Source organism: Mya arenaria, chromosome 7 (assembly GCF_026914265.1).
Source record: "Mya arenaria isolate MELC-2E11 chromosome 7, ASM2691426v1".
In the NCBI taxonomy this organism is placed as follows: Eukaryota; Metazoa; Mollusca; class Bivalvia; order Myida; family Myidae; genus Mya; species Mya arenaria.
The window spans coordinates 14343819-14363763 of record NC_069128.1 but is presented as its reverse complement, the minus strand read 5'-3'; the positions used below and the strand labels follow the sequence as shown (position 1 = coordinate 14363763).

Here is a 19945-nt window from a genome sequence, read left to right as displayed (position 1 = left end):
AGGCATGTCATGTCTTATATTAAGCTATTTGCCATGCTTAGGTCATGTTACAATTGTTGAAATTATTTCACAGTCATTTGTTGGCAGGACAATCTCGAAACAGACATGTTTAGGATGCATGGTTCGAATTGCTTTTTTGTCTTCAAGAATATATTGAATGATATAAATACTTTTATTCTATATTTGAAAATTAACTAAAACAGATTTAAGTTACAGTGCTTTTAGACACATAAATAATGGCACACGTATTTTAAAATGAAATCATACTTAGTAGACTGATATATCTCATAAAAAGTAACATTTTTATTGACGGCATTTAATCGTAGTAAATGAGTTCAATATTAGCCAGAAAAAGAAATATTTAGGAACACAGACTGTTTTAATTTAGTTATAGGTGCGAAATTGATTTGCATGCTGGCTATAGGATTCACATGTTTTTATGAATTAACAAACAACGGAACTGACGTTTCTAGATAGTGTTCGAGTCCTATAACATAAATTTATAGTTTTGCAGGTGTTGATATAGTTATAATATGTGACGACGCCTGTAGAAAGGGGTACAAAGTCGGCAATTTCAATTTCGAGAAAAACGTGTTTAAAGTTTTGTTGATTTATTTCACTGACTTTAATTGGTATAAGTCACCATTTCTTTGTTAGATTTATAAATTTTAACATACGACAATTGTTTAAATTGCATCCATAAAATATACATATACTCCGACAACGATGTTACCGATAGCGACGAGTATAATAACAACAAGGTTATCTCCCTTATGCATATACGTAATTTCCGGTTGGTAATTGACAAACAAGAAATTTTCAAACATTTACGTTTTTTGTCTTCATTTGCTGCTTTTCGAGGATGCTTCTGTCGAGTTTTGACAGGTAAATATCATTGCAGTTGTATAAATTTAATATTAAATTTTATTATGTTAAAATGATATAAAAAAAGGCGAAAATATTCGTCAATTGTCATAAACCCGGAAGTAAACAAATGGCTTGAACTGGCGGTTTTATTTAATTTCCATACCACATTGTCCATAATAATGAATGAACTTGTATAATTATATAAATTTCTCATCATACCGAGTCATATGTTTTTGTAGTCATGGGAGTAAAGTGTTCCCGATGGACATGTCAACGACACTGATGACATTTTAATAAGGATTTGTGTAACTTATGAATGACCTTCATTTACTAGAAAAACTCAACCTGTCCACGATTACATTGTAGATAATTGAAATCTGTTTATGAGTTTTGATAACAACAATAATGAATTGACAAGAGATCACAGTGCACTACATAACATCATATTGCTATCTTATTTCAGGACAGTATCCATGTTACCTGCCCGGCACCCTCCATTACAGTTGGGACATTGCCTGCCAGTCTTATTCCCCAATCATGCCCAACCGATTGGTCCAATATTGTTCAAAACTTGATGGAAATGCGGTGTCATCGTAGTTTGGAGTATGTGCAGAGCACTCGGGTTATTTATAACTTAAGTTCACAAATTAATAAACGGTTGTTAATTGACAGCTTTTTCCAAGCAAGGAAAAGAGTTTTGGTTGCACACATGACAACCTTGTTATACTTAATCAGAAAACATATTGTGTAATACTGAATAATTAACTGGTTTCCATATTTATTTTGAAATCATGCAATATTTTAGATAAACAAAATAGCATGTATAAAATAAAGATGTGTATCAAATGTTGCAGGACAACAAGCAGTTTATTTCTTCGATGAGACTGAATTGAAAGGGAGCAGACACTGTTGTGAGCATGATGATCACTTCTTCAAGTACCATGGCTTGGAGATAAAAAGCCGAAATTGGCACTTTGGTCTTAGCAGGTAGTTAATAAAATGTTCACATTAAACCCTAAAGTAGAGTACTTTAATTTTGAAAATACTTAACCTAACAGAATTGAATCCTAGATTTTTAAGAGTATTCGCCTCAGGGTTAGCCTTTTAATTGGTGTCAGTTACATGTAAACAAAATAACCTTGACCATAACTCAATAACTGTTGAAATTGATAAAATACATCTTTGCATACCTGTTGCCAGAGGAAGAATGTATATGTTAACTTTCATAAGTATGTTATTTCTATATTACATTTCAAATTTTCAACAATGTTAAACAAAAATAAAAGCTGTTTAAACTAGCCAAGTAACTCCTGACATTGTCAAAACACTGGCATGATATCTTGATCTTTATATAAGCTTGTTTTTTTTTATATGACTGATCTAGACATAATTTCTATCAATCCATACTTTCAGCAAACAGGCCTGGCTTTGTGCGGTGCAGGTTTGCTGCATCGGTGATGGTTTAGTTTACCTGATGAAAACAAGAGCAGTTGTGTACCCTGAACTCCTTTCCGAATTCTTCATCAAGGGGATGGATCTGGAATGGCAGTGGTATTAACATGACAAGATCAGAGAATACAGCAGATTAGACATTGAAAAAGACAGTGTGCCCTAGACAGTCTCAACCAAAGCATTGAACAAACTGTACAACCTGTTAATTAACTTTTTAGAGCTGTTTGTTTGGACTAGTGTTTGTCATTCAGAAATAAGAAATAACATTATTTCTCAGTACAAGAAATCTGCAGGAATTAGAAGCTGATATTTACTGTAACTATATAAACAAACCTCTTGGGGTTTAGCCAGGTTAAAGAAAGACAGGGTCCTCAGCTACAGAAAAAAGACAGGTTTCCATGTTTCAATAGGACACCCTTCATTTATCTGTGAAGAATTTTAACATTTTGAATGTTACAGAAAATGTTAGGAATATTGTATAATGTTTAATTGAAGTACTATTAGGTTTCAAGTGCTAAATTTTTAAAGCCTGTGTGTATTTATAATCTTGTGAATATAAAGTTGTTATCAAAACAAAATCAATATTTGACTGTCTTAAGCTTTTAATTCTATGAAGGCAGGAGGTTGCCAATCTTACTCTTCATGACGGGTGCTTCCAAAAAAGAACAGGGTGCAGAAACCTTCCATAACTCTTGCTAGAACCCTAATATCCTTTTTTCATCAAATTACAGTAACATTGACAATTAACAAATGATGCAGTGATGTTTTTTTTATGCTAATATCATCAATTTTTATTGTCTTTCTTCTAGAATTGATTTGTACATGTAATGTATTGAAAATTGTGGTTGCCATGGTTACAACTTGTTTCTTAGTGTAGTAATATGTTATATATATATAAATACAATATTGCATTATGTAAACTTATAATATTTTAAGAAATAATTATTCAAACACATGTACAGAGACAATAAATACACTACTTTGTATTTTTGTTGCCATGGCAATGTTTCTGTGTATATTTGTTACATTTATTGTTTTTTATTACAGGATTGTCCATTAGTGAAATTATAATGTGTATAATAAGCATAGCTACAAAATGCATAGATACATGAAAATACCTATTTATGGATGTACATTTTCTTCATATTTCGATAATAGAATATATTTTTTACACTGACCCCCCTTGGATTTAAATCACCATAGCAACAAAAGTCTTAAACATTGTGAATATTTTTTTTTTAAAATATATTTGTAAAGTGTCTGCCAATGCTTAGGTTATTTGAGTACTTTTTAAGAGCGGCGTGTGTGATCCCTTTTACGTTTAATATTGAATTGCATCGTATTGTGGTTGTCATGGTAACATTTTGATTGCCATTTAAAACTTCAATCATAATTTTACAAGAATTTTGTCACCAGTTCAATAATATGTTATTTTGTGTAAGATATATAACTACAAATTATATAAAGACATAAAAAAACATGTGTTGTTTCATTTCTTTATCTAAAAAATATGCCACTTTTTGACACTTTCATCGATAAATTGATCGACTCCTGTGCTTCTTTAAATCGTCATAACAACAAAAGTACTTAAGATTTTGACCTCAAATTTTCGCCAAATTGTTTCTAAAGATGTACTCTATAAATAACTACCAAAAAGAGCAAATGTCATTTTTGCACCTTTGTATCCCTTTTTACAGGCATATAGCTCTGAAGGTTTCATGAGCTACATAAACATTTCTTATTTATATATTCGTTCTGTTTGACGTGTGTCTATATTAGCGGTTGGCGGTGCTGTCATTTTTTTCCATTGTATACTGCCCTATTTGTAACGGAGGCGTCGCTCGCATCAATGTCCCATTGGATGTGAATAGTTGTATTTATTGACAGGTCATTAAATATGCATTTTTACGGTAACAACGAACAATTAGAGCTGTAACAAAGCATATAAATCTAAAAGTAACGTTTAGTGGCTGTTGACAATGATCACGTCCCCAGTCGATAGCTTAAATTAAGGCTGTCAGTCAGGTTTTGCCGTTGTTGATATTTATTATTTATTCAACGATGTTGATTTTGCTTTTCTATACTTTGAATGTGCTTCTATAGGGTTAATACACCTTTTTGAGGTCGTTATTATCTGCAAAGGCCCGCAAAATGGTTTACAGCCCGAGTGCGTAACCATTATTTGTTTTGACAACTAATTAAAGCCTGAAAATTTTGTAAACATGTTTTTGATAAAATGTACAGCATCTTCAGCATCAGAGAAAAAAATATTTGAAATTTCTTTGTTCATTGCATACGACGTAATGGAAACATGGCCATCTAAGTCGTATGTTCTGAATAAAATCGACAGAAATAACTAAAGTTCGGAGGAGTTGAACGTTTTAGACTTAATTTAGTGCTTTTACGGGAAAAAATAGTTAAAACAACTGCAGAAAGTACTATCTAGTAAACACACATCAGCTTGCCAGGAAAAGACAACCCAGAAGAAAATATGTAAGTTAGATGCGGTTTATTTAATTTCTTGATATTTGTATACAGCTATATATGCTGAAATTTGTTTTTGTGTTTCGGTCAGAAACCAGGTCGCTCAGCTGCCATTGTTATGATGCCTGAAAGCGCTTATGTAAAACAAAAAGCAGGTCATTAACGGCACGTGAATTTACTGAATAGTGCACGTTTTCTACCGATAACGCCCGGGTTTTTGCGATAACGGACCGAAAACACACATTTTATCCAATAATAATAGTTCAACATTTATAAATGTACATATGTGCTTATTCGTGATATAGGAACTGTTTTTTGCCCTTTCACTTGTTTACTTATCATCAACATAAGATTGAACGCTTGTCGACTGTATCAGACTCATATCAATGTTTTTGTCATTGCCTTTGTAAGACTTAACTGGAAAATAGTATAAACGTTTGATATGAAATTGATATCAATAATTCATGACCGCATTGTATTGAACTGATTTGGATACCAATATGAAGCTCGCCAGGGTGTTTTTGTCCAATCGATAGTGTGATTTCTTACTTGTTCAAACAAGGTAAGGTTTTAGCGGAATAAGTTGTGTGTACGGCTTGTAAAGCTTACAACAGAAATGGCACTCTATATTTACTCAATACAAGAATTACATTCAATATTTACTCATATTTAATAAAACCAAATATTGATTTCATGGACATGGACTCGATATGATTTGAGTTTGATGAAAATCGCCTTTTTTCACTTAAGACGTCTTTATTGGTTTGCTTTATTCCATCCCTAGCGGTACTGGTAGTGCAGTGTTGATGAATACACTACGAAGTGATACATGATTTTTGAATTCGCCGAAGTAATCAAATATTATTTACTGAGTTAAGATATCAAACACTTTTCTCCAAATTGAAAGTCCATGGTTTTGTGGACGACTTGATTGACGTGTACGTGACAAGTAGTGTTTCAATGAATGCTTTCCATCTATACAGAGAAACAAATATTCACTTATTTCATAAGAATAAATTACTTCATATGTGTATTCAATTTACAAATGCTATGAAAATGATATTGTATATTATTTATACGTGATTTCATGCAGATTGAAGTGAACTAGTTTTGGTTTTGTCATACAAATTGTGAATCAGTGGGCTTTTTTTTCGAAACAACAAAACAAAAATAATACTTTGTTCCAGGCGACATTGAACTAATAATCAAAACCCCCTTGATATAAGAGAAAAATGACCATCAATTAACTATATAATCCACGGGGAAAATAAATCCACGAATGCAAATACAACTCTTTTACATGACATGAAATAACACGGAACAATTACTCCAGTGGGCATTAGCGTTTATATACACACATTTTCCCTCGAGAGTTAATCTCGTCGTATAAAATGTGTAAATGTAGGTTTTGTGCTCTGCGGGATACGTTATAGTTTCGCTCGCATTACCAGATGTATTCGATATATACTGTGTCCGTTCAAAACGAGGATTGAGTGTAGTTACTGTTGTTAACCATTTGGCCTCCCGCGTGCTTCTTCGTGCTCGGTAGCTTACTTCGCCTACTTGTTGACGTGAAATGTGAGTGTTAATATATAATGAAAGGAGCTAATTTCCAATATTGTAAAATACCACCTGGTAAAACTATACACTAAAGATCTTTGTCAATCTATGTCTTCAATCAAAATTATCTTAATGTATTTTTTTCAATAGAATCCGCCACAAGCAAGAATGTGTCATATATATAGTTAATGTTTGAAATTGTGTGTTTTTAGAATCATGTCGTATATTTCTTTGCATATTTTATTAAAACTGCGTAATTATGAGCTTATGAGTTTGATGCGTGCATTTATTGTATTTGCAGTCCCAGCTCACAGTATAAAACGTCATAATTCCCGCGTACATAACATAAAAAACATGGGACGTTTCAAATACAATCTAAATTAATATAAAATGCTATGAATGTGTGTAAAGTTAAACATAGGTAACGCAAAAACAAATAACAATAAACCCCACAAGCCAAACAACTGTTCATTTGGATATCATGAAAGTTGAGCCGTTATCAGATGAGGACTGCTGGTAAAGGTTCGCTTGTAATTGCTCATGCTGCCATGGTTTGTTTTAAAATAACATGATTGCAACATAAAAATTCGAAGTAAACAAGTTAATATGCATTGTTGTTATCTTGTTCCAAAGGTATGAACTCAAAATATCAATCGCGTTTATAGCCAGAAGTGAATAAATGTGTTTATATTGTAATACTTAAAGTGATTAATCGAAGACGTACAGGAGTTGTTGTCCAGTAGAAAGCACAGCATTTTGACTATTAAAGCAGCATACTAGTCGGCGCATTTTAATTTCAACATGCGAACATTCTGACGCATAACAATGAGTTCCAGAACAGCTTTGGAATACAAACAACACATATAATAGCTATACAATGTGTATGTGTTTAGGTAGAACAAATAATAGATTTTCAAATAAATCCGGCCTCATTCTTTAGGAGAATTATAAGTTATAAACTGCCTATAAGCAAAGCTAAACATAATCTATCGCTTCATTCAGACCAATCGTAGTAATGTGTTTTGGCTTTGGTGTACCTGACTGAGTTGACACTTATATTTATCTATGACGTCACGTTTATTGACCTAAGTTGATTTACAATCTGGACTAAGTATGTTTATGTAGTAATACAATAAATTATGACGTCACTTCTTTAGAGTTACTTCGCATTATTTAATTTTCAGCCCGTAACATTGCTATCGTAACGCTTGTTTCAGGTGAGTTTCAACTATGGTACACTTCTTCAGATTTATTTCGCATTATTTAATTTACAGCCCGTAACATTGCTATCGTAACGCTTGTTTCAGGTGAGTTTCAACTATGGTACAGTTATTTAGATTTATATCAGGCTTCATCATTCTGCGAATAAGTTCTAAATCAACTGCTAGGACAGCTGGTAATATTGTGAAAGTAATTGTCAATGACATGTTATTGGAACTAAATGACCGTTTTAAAGGGATGTGGATAATTAAGATTAATGATGAAGCTACCATTTCGATGTGACATGTTGAAAGCGCACATTGGGAAAGTAATTCTGGACCGAAATAAATGTTCATCTTTAAATATTCTAAATGTATAAAATGCGTAAATACTTTGCTTCCGTGTAGCAAAATGTTCCGAAGGTAAAGCAGCATAATTATTGGCACAATTTAACGCGCTAATAAAACAATTGTTTCCTTAATTACCGCAATTCTCAAGTATTACATTGCAAAATAGCCGTGGAATAAGCAAATTATTTTTGTTGGCAAAACTGATATTCCTCTGTCAAATAAATCCCGCTTCCTTTCTGCCGAGCGTAAAATACTACCAGTAAATTAAGATAGTTAGTGAAGCATATGCTACATTTAGTTAGGACAACTGTCTGATACAAATCAAACGTCTGGTAGTATATTTTGTAACTTAAGATTGTGAGGGAAACGCGTAAAAGTGTGTTCCTGCAGGTTTAAATAGTTGCCAATCTATAAGTATATCTTTAACCTTAACATCATACTACTTTAAATAGTACATTACCAAAGGCAAATCGGCTTTCTTTCAATTTAATGCTTCTTTCCCAGTCATATTCTCACAAGTCGCTGTATACAACAAATATTTTAGTGACTATTTCAATGAATAGAATGATATGTAATAGTTCGTTTGTAATCCCTGATTCATATATAAGGGTGTTCACATGTCGTTATCTTCGATTCGAATTTGCAATTCATATGGACCACTCGGAAACATGAACTAAATTACTAGATACGAATTGCTATTTTATCTAGTTTTGCCCTCATGTCTTTCTTAAGAAGACTATTTATTTTTCGTACACCCGTCCGATTCTTGAATATGCTAATATTGTCTGGGATAATTGTACGGACTACGAAAAAAACAAACTGCAAAAGATACAAAATGAAGCCGGTAGAATAGTCTGTGGGGCTACTAAGTAAATTTCGATTGAAGTTCTCCATGCGAAACTATGTTGGACTACTATGTCAGAAAGACGCATTAATCACAAACTATGTCTCTTTTACAAAATGAAAAACGGCCATGCCCCAGAATATATGTCATCCCTTGCACATTTAAATGTCAGTTCACAGAAATATCCACTACGGAATGCATCTAACACAAGAACGGTTATGTCACGCAGATTCTTACTTTTCCTCTTTCTTACCTTCAACTATACGTGCCTGGAATTAAGTTCCACAGAATGTGCGGGATCGTCGTTCAATTACATCCTAAGTGGTCCTAACTTTCACCTTTATAGTAAAAAATAGTATCAGCTTTTCTCTTTGCGAGTGTGGTGAAGTTGAAACTAGTACTCACAATTTTATGCATAGTCCTTTATATACCGACTCTCGACAAACCTTCTTTCGTAATATGGCAATTATCACAGAAATTAACATTGGTTTCATTCTCTATGGCAATCCAACCTTAAACAACAAGAACAACTCCAAAATATCGGATACTGTTCATACATTCATACAAGACTCGAAACGTTTCTGATCATTACCTGACTGGCAAAGTTTCCCCAATAAAGTATGTACCCAACTTCTTTTTTTCCTAAATATCTGTCCACACCCTATTTATATATCCTTTATACAATCACTTGTGCTTATATTGTATCTATTATATATCGTGTTTGAACTATCGAACCCATATCTAAACACAAACTCCTTAGTTCTATGTTTTAGCATTAGTAACAATTGTTCTCGCATAAAACATGTATATCGTCTAATCGTCAATCATACGCATATTTCTGGTAAATGAGTAATTTAATTCTTACGGAGAAGAACTCTATAAGCTATGCTTTCGTTCTAATCCATTTCAATATTATAGACAACGTGTGTGTGTGAGCCTATTCTGTGTAGTTTGTTTGTATATGTTGAATTAAATATGTTTAATTCAAGAAGATTGGTTGATTGAAGAGCTGTATTTAGTTTCATGATAACTGTTTCAGAGGATTGTCTGTAAACTATTGTATCGTATATTGTTATGAGGAGTCAATAGTAGTTCTTCATATGATTACTTATTTGAGGGCTGCATTGCATTTTCTTTGCAATAACTTTCTCGTATAAATCAAAATACTTCATTTTATTTTATATAAAATCGACATATCCTGCAATATTATGAATTATTTCGTAGAATATTGCTGTAAATGTTCTCCTGTTTACGACTAAACTGCATGTTAACATGAATTATATGTCATGTGTCATTGGTTTCAGATCTGTTCAGAAAAAAGATACAGATATTTTACTTTTCAGATCCGTAGAGGGAACACCTCAGTTACTAGAAAATCATACGAAATTTAAACAAATTAATTATATTATCTCAACAAATTATGAGTTTGGTTTTAACAATATTTATTTCAAAACTTACGAGACATTTTAAGGAATACTCAAGGTTAGAGCATAATCATAAATAAAAGGTTTTCTTACATAATAACGAAGGCAAGGTAAGCAAGTGATATTTGCGCAAAACAAAAATCAATCAAGACATAATTGAGAAGGAAGCTTATAAAATGATACTTTGCCTCGCTTCTGTCGATTATGAGTTTATAAACATATGAAACAAAGACAACATACTCGCAAACTCTATAAACTCTATAAGCAATGCTCTATAAACAATTTAAATGGAATGTCATATATTTTGTATATGTTCTCTGTGGATATATATTCTTGTAGGTTAAGAGTCTGGTCTATGTGTGCATGTTTACTAATAACAAATTTCGAAGGAATCGATAGATTCCAATATATTTCCCCGAGTGTAGCTATTAAAAAGACAGTATATCATACATCTCTCAATAACGGACTCAATTATCATCTATTAAACAGCATGCAGATCATTTGTAAGTAGCTGTAATATAAATGACAAACAGTGTACCTAAAACCATTGAGTTTTTTTAAAGAAAAACACACGCAATGCAAAATAAAATAGAAACTATGAAACATTATGATATTGTATGAAGATACTGAAATGGATGAAATAGACGCAATGCCTCTGCAAGAAACATATGTTTCTGACTTCAAAATGTGCTGACTGCTTTACATAACTGTTGTAGAATACGTTGAACATCTAGCATATATAACATAATATTTTAATGTTTGAGGCAGAAACAAAACAAACAATATTACAATAAATGCAGCCAGATATGTTTGTACAATATTGAATATACAAGTCCTATCCATCAATGGACCACACATTTACCTCAATTAACATTGTTCACTCATATTTATTACGATTTGCTTCATATTAAAACAACGTCGTTTGTTACTATTTATAATTTTCATAGAGAAAAAACCCACATATCAAAACATAGTTTTATTCCAAAATAGTAAGAAACAGTCCTTTGCCATGTACATGGTGTCATACATTATACAAATATGTTGTGTTTAAAAGCAGATTGTGTTATTTCGTCTCATATTGATTCGTCTATCGATATTGACATATCGATAACCAAAATTCGTTCCATTACAATGACTCGAAAGCTGTATTTTTCTTGCTTGGTAGCGTATATTGTATATACTTAAGATGAACTCACGTTATGTAAGGCGATTTGTTCGTTCATGAACGTTAGTAATAACCCAATTGTTACATATTACAAAACAAGTGGTGCCAACACATTCATTTCTAACCAGCTGTATTAGTAAATAACTCAATTGTTCTTAAAAGTACAGTCATGTCTTTGGTAATAACGAGAGAAATACAGAAATTTCGTCTGTATAACTATTTGCTATGTTATATTCCCAATACGACAAATTTTGATTTTTTTATTGGAAAAATTATATCAAAATTATATATATCAAAGAAAGCAGCGGTATAAGTTTAAATATAGTATAGGCATAACTATCGGTTAGAACATATTTTTAGCAGTACGATTAAATTCAAAATAGTATTTGTTCCTCCTGGCACAACCCTAATAGATTGAGTGTTGATCGTTCGGTCGAAAAAATAGTGTTGTTTGTAGGTACACGAACTTGTAGGTTGTATACAATATAAATTTCAAGCGAGCGAAGTTTTCAAGAAAACACTTACGACTAGAATGTTGAGTTTTTTGTTCAATGCTGGTTAGTATATAATACAAATGAATGTCATCACACATTTAATAAAGCAAATATGTGAGACGACATTGTTTATGGCTGGAGGAGGGGTAACATTTCAGTTTGGCCTAACATTTCTTTTTATACGTAACTATATAAATACGGTCGGTTATCATTTAGATTAAGTTGTATGTGTGAAATAACTGCAATATGTTCAGAAAAGAGTGAATGGGAAGTAGGAAAAACAACATTACTGAATCTGCGCTACCTGTAAGTGGATCATCATTCACTCTGCCTGCGATGATTTAATGGAACTGTTGACCAACTTTTCGAGGTATGTGAGATTCTACACCCGTATCTCACGAGTCATCAAAAAACTGGTTTTCTAGATTTTATGATTCGTTGTGCGAAGTTCGTCTGGGGAATGTTTTTGCAAAAGATGTGGGGAACTTGCTGGCAGAAAATAATGATGTAAATAGAAAATTGGAGGATGTTAACAAGGCGAATTTGGAAAAGTTCCAACAAATCATATCCCTTTAACAGAACGCTTTAGAAAAATCGTATGGACGGCTAATGATTAAAGTGTTAACCTATGTATGACATAAAGGCTTTTTGTCTTCAACAAATCATAATGCAAAACAACATTCAAGCTAGAATCAAGCTGAATTGCCCTAAATAATTTGTCATTAAGAACAAATGCAATAAAACAGTCCAAGCTTTACAATCACATTATAAAGCATTTATAATCTGGCATGACTGCAGTCTTTGTTTTGGCTTAACCATTCTGTTTACTACAAATGATATTATTAATACGAGTATGTGACAATATAAAATATATTGGCGGGTGATTTCCAATTAACAAAGTGTCAGCTGCCTTTTCCACTTATTCACTGATCATATCATCGGCATGCGTTCCCAGTGGTCCCTGTAAATAGATAGATACAATTAACAAACTTAGTTTCCATGAACACATTTCATATATAAATAAAGTGATTAAAAGCGGAAATAATGAAATGATACATGCACAAAACCAACGTGAAGATTTGTTATTTGTAAAATATATGCTGAAAACGATAGAGACGAACCATAGATCGTCGTAAAACAATTGTAGGATATTTAACAGGTTATAAGCGTGGCAAGTAGATACATTATGCTAAAGGACTAGATATTTTTTGTGAAGCCTGATGTGTAATGTTCTGCGACATAGTGCTATGGACTTGCCTATACATTGCTTAAGGTGAAAGCTCAAATGAACAACTACATGTCTAATTACTTCACATGTATACAGAGTCAGCATAAATACAAGTATAAGTTTAAAACAACCGTTTTGTATGCTATATTCCTGCATTAAATACGCGTTTTTATCAATGCTTAAGACCACAATTTTGTAATAATATTATTGATTCTATTTAACCCAATGTTTTATTTCAAACATTTGTTCTTAGTTTCAGTGCGACGCTATAAATGTAACTTAAACAAAGGAAAGATATTCGTTTGTTTTATTTATTGTATAACCTAGATATAGCTAAATAAAAAAGAGTCACACATTTTCATTCGGCACTCCCTTTATAAATGTTGTCGTTTAAGTTTGATTATTTAAAATAATGACTACGTCGAAGATATTGAATCAGTATTCAAACCGATCCGTATATGTTAGTTTTCGGTTTCTTTGTGCTTGATATAGCATTCAAAAAACGAATATACTTTGTTTACATATTTCATTTCAAGTCATTTACGATTGTGATTGGTAGTAATTTCATTTTAAAGCTTTTCGTTGAGAATGTATTTTAATTTATGCTGTAGAAAAAGTGGAACGTATAGGTGAATGATAACCTGATTATTGTATTCACTGACAGGCACACAAACTGGTTAAAACCCCCAGTAAATTTACATTTTACTGACCGTTCCAAGGCGGTACCTAACAATCCTTGATAAACATACCTAGTTTTGTATATATAGTATGTATGCACTGTGCTCTTGTGGAGTTTTGTGCTGTTCTTCCATGTTTCTTGTATGTGATTTTATGTTCTATGTCTTTGGTGTTTACCCAGTGCCATTAAACCGGGTTTATTTTTTAAGCTTTTTGCTACTGAGCTTGTTTCTGTAGCTTTTCGCATAAATATTAAGTGAAAGTAAAAGTGAAAGTCTGAACTTGACATTATATACATTATTTTACTATTGCCGACAATATGTATGACTTGTGCAATAACAGTTCTGGACTTGAAGCCATGTGAGTTTGATTTATATAGTGTTATGAATTTATTTGTATTAATAATACTTCATGTGAAGCCTTAAAAGCAAGTTCAATTTTAAGTAGGCTTGTGCGCGTGTTGTAATCACTTTCCTTTCGGAAAATTGGTCGCATATAGGGAACGTAAGTGTTAATATAACTACCTTTAATTTTGATTATTTTTGGTATTAATTATTTAAGAATAGTATTTGTAAGAAAACATAAACACATTAAAACAGAATACACTATTGAGCATTTACTTGTGCGTATAATAGCTCGAAATTTAGACGCAGGAAATGGAACAATGTCAAATGAACTTCAAATAGTTGCAATAACAAATGGCAAACATTTTTTCGGTATAAAGCCACCAACCCATATATATATATACGTCATGGAATGTGCAATACAGTTGTGTTTCTAGAAAATAGTCAGATATTTGATAGTGGAAACATTTTCAGTTTCGAGTGTTTGATAGTAATCAAACAATGCAATACATAGATACGTATATACACATCAAAATATTAATGCAGTTAACATAATGTATAAATGAATTCATAAAAGTGTTAGTGAAATAATGTTAATTTTGTGCTGCAATTTGTGGAGTAATTTGCACATTTTATTTCGAATCAGCAAATCGAAAAACAAATATTGTAAGTGTGGATTTAAAGTACCGAATGGAAATCATTCTTCAGTTAAATACTGTATGTCATGTGTATACGAATAAGTAAGTGTATCTTAGCTGGTAATAAACATTAACACAAAGTTGACGGACCAAAGTCAACTTGCTGCCATCTGTGACAGGGTATGCATATTTATGATTAAACTACGACATACATAAATAATACAGTGCTCTGATCTGTAAAAAATATACAACTATTATTTGTCCAACATAAGCAGTCAATGTATTCGATTGTTTCAAAATATATAAAGTTGGGCCTCAAAGAATAATATATTTCAAGTTGTGATTAATTAAACTAAAAGCGTGCCATATAAACGATTGCAGAATCATGTCATTTATGGTTTGCATAAGAGAACGAACAACGTTCATGTAAGACCTTCTAAGTATGTCAAGCTGTATTCGCCCTATTGCCTTAGCACTAACCTAAGCGTAAACAATGTATTAACAATAACACCTGGCACGTTTCAAATATATTTAATGATTAAGCTCAAATGCAAAGAAATGTGTTCTCAGTTAGAACATAGCTTACGGATAAATCTTGCAAAGAATGCACCGTAAACTTCAGAAACTATAAAACTGTTCATTGTCTGTGATTTCGTTAAACCGTTATCACGGTGAGGGCTGCTGTTTAATGTTCGCCCGTCGTTACATTAAAATGAAAATAGATCCGGAATTTGAATTCAAAGATAATCATTTATGCACTGTGGGTATTTTAGTGCATAGGTATGCAATCTCGTCACCAGACGAGTGTATACCCAGATAAGAAATATGTTTTTGTTTTATTTTAATACTCTAAATCGTTAAGCTTAGAATAAAAACATATATTGTTCTAGTTGATTTACACATTATAGTTACTTAAAGGAGTATACTTATCGTTTTATTTTTACACATTAATACTAAATGTTAAACGAATCATTCCGATATTTGTGATACGAACAACAAATCTATTAATTGTAGATTCCATAACAGTCTTTCAAAGCGTATAGTCGCTTATTGTGAGAGCAAATTCAAGTTAATATAATGACTGCCAGTAAAACGAAATTCCTGACTGAGACCAATCAGAGTAAAGTATTTCGCACATTATATTTTTTGTACTGGAGTCGATACATACAATAAGCCAATGCATCACAAAAAACATATAAAGTGTATTTGATAAAGACATATAAACTTCCATTCGCGAAGTATATTTCCCGGATCGATGTATCACCAAACCTGTTAATATTCAGCATGTTTTAGTCATCTGTTATCCAAACTAACTAGACCCTAATCATAATGATACATGTGGATTAATAAATACATCGAAAAGTACAATTCAACTTTCAAGGTTTGGATCAACCTCCTGTTAGGCTTCATATTAGCTCCTACAAAGTAGAAATAAATCGATACAAATTAAGCATTGTGTTTTTTGCCACATTCTAAGTGGTGACGTTTTGCCTGGACAATGTATACAAGGCAGTACGCGATTTGAACTATCCGGAAATGGATATGCTTTGTAGCGATGTCAGTGCAAAATCAAGCTGAAAAAGTTATCCGCGAAATCAATGATAGGAGTAACATTCAAAAGGACCCGACAAATCACATATTAACATCACATTGACTTGAATAACAATGAACAGTAATCCGCATCAAATATATTTTTATGATGTGATATGAAAAAAAAAATACCAAAATGCATGTCAAAGAATTCTGAACAACCGCATAGGACAATTATTTTATTTATTTTTATGATGACTTGATTGTTTTGTTTTTTTGGAACGGTTGTCAGTAACAGTGTATATTCAAGTATAGCGTGACACGTTCTTTAAGAGACAGCCTTTGGAACCACAATACACTAATAAAACATGGCAGGCCGGTTTCAAGTCATCAAAAGTCATGATAAGTATTTTCAGTCGACCACACTATCCAGTATTCTGGCTTTAACACTGCCCTATTCTCATGAATCAAAAGGCATATTGAATCAATCCGTAGAACAAAACTGTGTATGAGGTTTAGAGCAACTTCGTACTCTATAATTGAACATTGTAAGGTAAGAAAGCGAGACATTTCAATTCTTCATAGCTATATCTGAGCACCAGACTTGAGACAACCCAGAAACGTTTATTTCATAATATGTTTATTGCTATATATCGTCGATTTCGATGAGGTTTAGAATACTGTATCACAGACAGGTAAACTAATTGAGGAAAGATGTCCAATACATTTACCTAACGGATAGATCTAGTAATACACTTTCCTTTCTTATCAGGTTTTTGTTATTTTCTCGTAAGTTTGCACATACATGTTCGCTGCATGATCGCCAAGGGTATTTAAAATTGTTGCTGCGTATTACATTTCTTTTATATCAATCTTAACAAAAATACTTGTGTATAGACCTCAAGAATTTAAATTGTTGTTCATAATTTGACGGTTGCGAGGATGTCAACATGTTGTCTTGCATATAGTTATATACATATTATAACATACATAAATAAACAATGGTATCCATACTATCATTGGCTGTCACTCCCAACTATCTAATTGTACGTAAAATGGTAAATAATAGCGAATAAGTGACTTGATTCTGTTGGTATGGCAGAACAAAATGTAAATATATTGATAACAACAGGAGAAAAATGACTTAATTTCAAAATAACCTCTCATCATTTACGTAAAGATAACTTGTAGTTATTCTTTGTTTCACTTTGCGAAAATCAGAGATAATGGATTTAAAAATGGATGGAAAAACCTCCATTTGGAGATGTTTTAGAAATGAATGGATGAACTTCATTGCGCTATATGTTAGTTATCTATCGCGTCCTATAACATCTCAAAAAACAAACTGCACTAGCTTGTAAGATCGAGTTTTGTTTGCATTAAGGACACCTTGTTATTTTTCATTAAAACACTTACAAAATCGATACCGCTCCGATAAGATAATCCTGCGTATCCTCTTATCATACCTTAACTTTGTCATCACTGAAATGGAATGTACCACTAACATAAATGTATTTTGTTTATGTTTGGCTTAACCCTCTTGCTGTTTCAGTGCCAAAAATCAATTTTAGAGATGGCGACTTTTTTGTTTTGAACACTTGATTAATCCTGTCTTCTCTCGTATTGTCTGATACGCGGTTGTGTGGAATTCACAGAATTGCAATACGATATTGTATCATATAGCTGATTCCTAGGTATTAGAATGTTTAACCTAAAGAAGATTAAATCAATATACCTGTGTGTTCCATGGATCCAATTATAATGAATTCTTCGTTAAGAGTGCAGTGTTTCTTTTGATATATATTATTTTAATTAAAAATGTCACCACGATTCCTGAAAAAAAGATCACCGTTGAAATTGTACAAGAAGTTTTTACTGTGTTGAAATTAATCATTATTATAAACGGAAACGAGAATTCCTGATGAATTTGCGTGATTCTGAAGAATACCTCTTCCATAATGATGAGTTATAAGTTGACCATTAAAGTATTTCACTTGGTTCTTTTTATCAGAATCATGAGCAGTAATATTGCTATCAGTGCCTTAAAATGAATATTGTAAAAATATTAAAATAAATATCTGGCGATGATGTTGTACCTATTATAACTTTACTACAAAAACTATACTATGAGAATAATCTCAATTGATACTTGCAATGTCTACGCTAGAATACACGCAAATGAAAATATATAATTAAGTTTCACCACGTACTGTTATGCTCATCAAATTAGGTGTAAAATGTTATGATTTATTTCAGGAATTTCTTCCAGTTGTAGACGACGATGAATATCATGTCTTCTATCATTCTCGCCTCGGGCGACGAGAGTCTTTATTGTCTAACCAACGATATGAGCAAAGACGATGAATTACAAATAGGCATTGAAAATGAAACACGCAATGCCAATTTAACTAATAACGTAAGAAATGAAGCACTTGGCTGGGCAGAAATTGCTGTGCTGGATAGATATTACATTCAAATTTGATAGGAACAATTTTCTTTGTAAGCTTGTAAATTACATGCAAGTTGGAACAATGTATAGCTCCACCTACGTATTAATCATGACCGCTTTAGACCGTTATATGTCCATATGTGATCCGCTAAATTCTCAAACATGGACAAGAAAGAGAGTACATGTTATGGCTGCAATAGCTTGGTTTTTTTCTGCCATATTTTCGTTACCACAATTAATTATCTTCTCGTATAAACAAAGGCCTGATGGAGTTTACGACTGCATGGATAATTTTGATTTGCAAAAGCAATTTTGGACATTGCAAGCTTACATTACTCGCAACGCCAATCTTACAAATACCGGAAGGAATGAAGCGCTTGCCCAAGCAGAAATTGCTGTGTTACGTGCAATATTACGTATGGCCTTACTGGGTAATTTGATGGTTATTGTTGTTCTTATGTACAAAAAGAGGAAATTAAGTCGAATGCAAATGTTCATTATTCACTAAGCGGTTGCAGATATTTCGGATGTGATGGATATTACATTTAAATTTGATGGAAACAATTTTCTTTGTAAGCTTGTAAAGAACATGCAAGTTGGAACAATGTATAGCTCCACCTACGTATTGATCATGACCGCTTTAGACCGTTATATGTCCATATGTCATCCTCTAAACTCCAAGACTTGGACAGCAAAGAGGGAACATTTTATGACTGCAGTCGCTTGGCTCCTTTCCGGCTTATTTTCATTACCATTAATTATTAATTGTTTGCCTCATAGTCTGGGTCAGCGTGAACGCAAAAGCGACACATAAAGCAGTCAAGCGCAAACAAAGTAGAGAAATGGGTCTTTGCCACATCACTCCTAGAAGAAACAAACCCGAGAGCTCACTCAAAGAAAAATATCCTAGTCCAAAATCAAGACTGTGAAACTTACGCTTACAGTTGTGATCTGCTTTATCGTATGTTTGGCTCAATGCTTCATCACACAGACGTGGTCAGCCTATGATATGAATGCACCTTAGTAAACAAGTAAGTAATTTGTATTGTCAATGAGGTTTGGAGCGAATAATAGTTGTTTTAATCGATGATAACTATTAGTAACGTTAATAATCGTTTAGAGGTTTTAGAAAAAAAATGCACATTTTGCATTTAAAAGTTCTGTTTTTTTATTGGGGAATTATTTCATCGCTTATAAAACCATTATTCAATTCATGAGCATTTTGCAATTTGATAATA

The 19945-nt window shown here is 32.5% G+C and overlaps 1 long non-coding RNA gene and 1 pseudogene across 1 annotated transcript; both read left to right on the top strand.

Annotated features, from left to right (window-relative positions):
* The first annotated feature begins 534 nt into the window (after positions 1 to 534).
* On the top strand, positions 535 to 3799 carry LOC128241395 (uncharacterized). Its single transcript, XR_008262349.1, has 4 exons — positions 535 to 885; positions 1331 to 1489; positions 1722 to 1854; positions 2281 to 3799. It is a non-coding gene; the product is annotated as an uncharacterized LOC128241395 (long non-coding RNA).
* Positions 3800 to 18681: 14882 nt separating this feature from the next.
* LOC128240942 (annetocin receptor-like) lies at positions 18682 to 19731 on the top strand (annotated as a pseudogene).
* The last annotated feature ends 214 nt before the right edge of the window (positions 19732 to 19945 follow it).